The following is a 4,462-nucleotide window of genomic DNA, read 5'->3' as shown; positions in this document are numbered from 1 at the left end:
TTTAGTTATAAATTATGATGAATTTTGGGTGTGCATGCACAATCCATGGTTGTTTCCCACAGTGAAGATTTAACTCACATACAAGCTATGAGTATAAAACAGGCCAGTACAGGAGGCTTTAGCTGTTGGTCTAATTATCTTAAATTAGCTTTTCTCAGAAAGCAGTGTCATTTTTGTTTAATAGCATATGTGTATCATAGCATTTTAAAAGTGCATGGGATTTCTTCATCACAGGAAAAAGTTAAGTACAGAACATTCTGAGATCGTTCAACTGCTGGTTGGATTTAATAGCATAACAGTGAAGCTGTGGTTTGATGACGCATGGATACTGTGTGTGCAAGTGCCTTTAATTTCCTGGTAGCAGAACAATCAGTAGAGAATTGTTTCCTGTGAATGATCCAATTCTATTAGTGCGGTCACCATGGGGGAAGGTTTGATAAAGAGTGAGCTCTAGGTTCCAATTCTGAGCCGTGACCTGTACATGAAGTGGGAAGAAAACATCTTAATAAAACATCATTAGATGCCTATCAGCCAAAGCATCTCCGCCAACTCTCCCATACACAAGATGGCCAAGAGCTCCTGTGTTCTCTATGATAAAGCCACCAGCTGGCAGTTTATCTCCAAGAGAACAATGTGATTGGCAAACTGAAATCAGTCATGTGGGATTGACATCTCTCCAGACAATCAGTCAGCCGGCGACATTAGACTGTCGGCCCAACCCGTCGATGTTAGTGGATTCGGCAGACCACAGAGCATAATCAATGTAGCTTATGAAAAAATGCTCACCTCACCATGTCGTGTCCTCCAAATCTAGTTTTCGCCTTATACTTATCTGACACATCTTCTTGGGACAGCTTTACTCTGGACTGCCTTTTTTGGCATGACTAAGCCTCTGATGTCCGTGAGCACCACATTATTGTGGCACACATCGTCATGTCACAATGTGCATCACCCGAGGCCTAGTCAGTGCCTTGGGAGACACACATTGTGACATCATGTGGACCATGATAACGTGTGCAGGGACGTCAGAGGCTCAGTCATGCCCAGAGTAAAGCAGGCGGAAAATGATCTGTACTTTGGGGGGAAGTAAGAAAAAGGGGGTGGAGGACCTGAGGGACAAGTGACAGGAGAGGGTTTTTTGTTTGTTTTAAACATTTTCATGGCCTTTTATGTGTTTAGCATAATTGCAGCTGACTTGCTGCTAGTTTACGAAATTTGCATGGAGCGCAAAAGAAAAACAACTAATCTGTATACTGCAGGATACAAACTTTTGTAAAATTCAAACAGAATTCCGTTCTAGTGATGAGCGAAAATGCTCGTATAAGGTGTTATCCAAACATGCTCGTGTGCTAACTGAGTGTCTAACAGCCGCGAGACATGAAGCCATGGGGACTAGAACATATTTTTTGAGCACGCGGAAGACACTCTGTAGAAGACACTCTGTAAGCACACGAGCACGTTTATTCATCACTATTCAGTTTCTCTAGAATAAATACGCTCAGCTCTACAGATCAGTAATTTCAAGGCAAAATTTATGCCCACCAACTACATTAAGTGAGAGTAAACCGTCCCATTAGTGGCCACAGATTGGCTGCATGACTCATGAGACATAACATAACATTTTACATATCACGCAAAATCCGGGGTTGACATTGCTGGTACGGTGCCAACACAGGAGGAGAGTATATATTACATAGGGGAATACAGTAATTGAGAATGGGCTGAGTAGTGGACAGCCCCTTTAATGTTTTTTTAATGCAAAAATAATAATAAAATGATATACTCTTACTAAAAAGGAAATAAACACATTTATTCCAAGGTTTAAATTGCAAATTAGATTCTTTCTATTGTTTCCCTGGACTGATTCCTGCCAAATGAGCTATACAAGTAGGCAGTCTCTGCATTGTCAGCGATATCTAATGCCATCATGTCCAGCTCAGTGTTTCGCTACATCTGATAATCTTAATTCTCTGCCATCTCACCTCTTCATATTTCTCTATTACATATTTACATTGGAAAAGACTAGTAATATTCTCGTCCTTATCGAGAATTTAACTGCTCCACCTGAAGCCTCTGTCTCAATTCAGCCTCCTTACCTTGACAAGCCAGAGATGGTATGTCACTCTCCATAAGGAGAAACGTTACCCCTTAGACCCCAGTCCAGAGCCTCTTACCTAGCCAAATCAGTTCTCATGCTTCGCACTGACGAGGGCCAACAGCCCGAAACACCGTGTCTGCGAATTGAGACACTGATTTGGCTTTTATCCTAAGTCATATTGCACGACTCGTTAGAGGGTTGATTGTGACTTGTAGGATCGCTACTTCCAACAGGTGGCGCTATAGAGTTAAGTCCTCTTTTTCTCAGAAGAGGCAATTTGCATATTCAATTCAGACCAGAATTCTGACATAGGGACAGCAAAATTAACCAATCCATTAGAGATTCTCAATGATACATGAGAAGAATAAACATCCTGTATGCAGTCCTCAGAGCCATTGTTAGACCTTCTGCTGGTGGAGTAGGCCTCGGGTCTCTTGTGGACAGATTGTGTAAGCAGTTCCCGGATACTGCAGGTATTGATACAATTTACAGACTCTCACATTCTCCAGGCCTGAAACCAGATCCTCTGGGTCATTATGTATCAGTGAATTTAACAACACCAAGTAGTGCCACAGACTGACTAGGGGCTCATAATTTAGGTCTGTGAGGAGATGTGCACCATCTCATCAGGAGCATGCTCACATGTTGTTAGGAGTGAATAAAGGCACGAGGAGGCCACACAATACTAAGTCACATTATGAGTTGCTGCGATGAAACTCACAAATTAGATCCTCCTATGATTTCTATCCATACTTTTGTGGCAGTTTGGGATCCAGACCTCAGTTGGTTGAGAACAACAAGGTCAATGAAAACCAAAATCTTCAACTGATTCCACAATTTATAAAGACTAACTGAAATCACACATCCAATCTCTAGGAACGGAAGATTCAAGTGTATTGGATTGATCAGTATCAGGATAGGTCATAAATGTGTAATTGCAAGGGGTCAGTCCATCGTGAACCAGACTGATCAGGAGAACAGGTGTCCCAAGTCTCCTATTTGAATGAAGCAATGGTCGTGCATGCACTATACTACCTCATTCATCAACCGAATTGACTAATAGCCATGCAATGCATTTAGCAATCTCAATCAGGTCCAGAGAGTCAGTGGAGCAGTAGTGTGCATACTCCTTCATTGATCCATTCAAATGGTACTTTTGAGTAATTTGCATGGATAGGCAACCACTTTAAGTTGTTGGCCCATAAATAATATTAATCCTCTATTTATACAAATTACCAGAACGGGTGTCACGGGTTTACCATGACAGAGAGGAACCAGAAGACAGCAGCATCTGGTTTCTCCTCCTGCACTGATTAGCAGCACTTTGCCTTCATATTAAATGGTGTCTTTTAGCAGTGCAGGGGTTAATCTGCTCAGTTGAGAGCTCCTGGAAGCTTACTTTAGGTTAAGGCTCTCAGCTGTACACGGTTAGCCCTCCCATCTCCTATATAATCTGGGCCCTGGATAGCACTAATTGTCAGAGCAAGTTTTTGCTGCATAGCTGGAGGTTGTTGGTGGTTGTTATTAGAGAAGGGGTTTGGTGAATTTAGCTGTAACTATTGCTTAATTTTGTGTATGTGATAATACCCTAGTTCTCCTAGTTTGGTTTAACCCCATCCTCCACTCCCCGATGTTTATCTCTGTTGTTTATGTGTGTATTTTTGTATGATTGCCATTTTCTTTTACCCCTGTTGTATTACCTTGCTAGTCTGGTTGATGTATTACAGTACACTACTACTCCTCTCTTCCTTGTGTGGTGGAAGGGTACAGACTGAGGGTGGATTCAGGAGCTAAGGCAAGGAACGTGGCCCCGGTATCTTTGCCATCAGTAATAAGTAATCCAGGAAAACAGGGTGAGCTAGGGTGCCCCTAGCGTTAGGAACAGGGTAGGATCCCCTGGTCCTGGGACACCCAACAAGAGTAGTGACATTAGCTCTGTCTTTGATCCATTTTGAATCCTATCACTGCTCTGACAGGGCAACTGCAGCAGCTCAGCCTGGAGGTGACAGATCTACGCACAATCGTTTTACAGCACCCTATCACATCAGGTTTGGGGACCGTGACTCCCAGGCAACCCTTATTGGAACCCAAGATCGCTTTGCCTGACTGGTTCTCTGGTGGGCATGACAAGTTTGTTTTCAGGGAGGCCTGTAAGCTATACTTCAGGTTACATTCTTATTCCTCAGGTACAGAGGAGCAATGGGTAGAGATAATAATCCCTTTCCTTCAGGGTGACCCCCAAGCATGAACATTCTCTCTCCTGTCTGACTCTCAATTGCTCCAGACAGTGGGGGAGTTTTTTTCTGGCACTGGGTCATATATACGATGACCCTGACCACATCTCTCTGGCGGAGTCCACACTAT

General features: G+C 43.0%; 1 long non-coding RNA gene across 1 annotated transcript; it reads right to left on the bottom strand.

Annotated features, from left to right (window-relative positions):
- Positions 1-266: 266 nt before the first annotated feature.
- Positions 267-956, bottom strand: LOC143783307 (uncharacterized). The gene is made up of 2 exons (XR_013217128.1): positions 787-956; positions 267-475 (listed from the first exon to the last, which is right to left on the bottom strand). It is a non-coding gene; the product is annotated as an uncharacterized LOC143783307 (long non-coding RNA).
- Between the last annotated feature and the right edge of the window lie 3,506 nt (positions 957-4,462).

Source organism: Ranitomeya variabilis, chromosome 1 (genome assembly GCF_051348905.1).
Source record: "Ranitomeya variabilis isolate aRanVar5 chromosome 1, aRanVar5.hap1, whole genome shotgun sequence".
Lineage (NCBI taxonomy): Eukaryota > Metazoa > Chordata > Amphibia > Anura > Dendrobatidae > Ranitomeya > Ranitomeya variabilis.
Note: the sequence above shows the minus strand (reverse complement) of the source record. Positions and strands in the feature narration are given on the sequence as shown.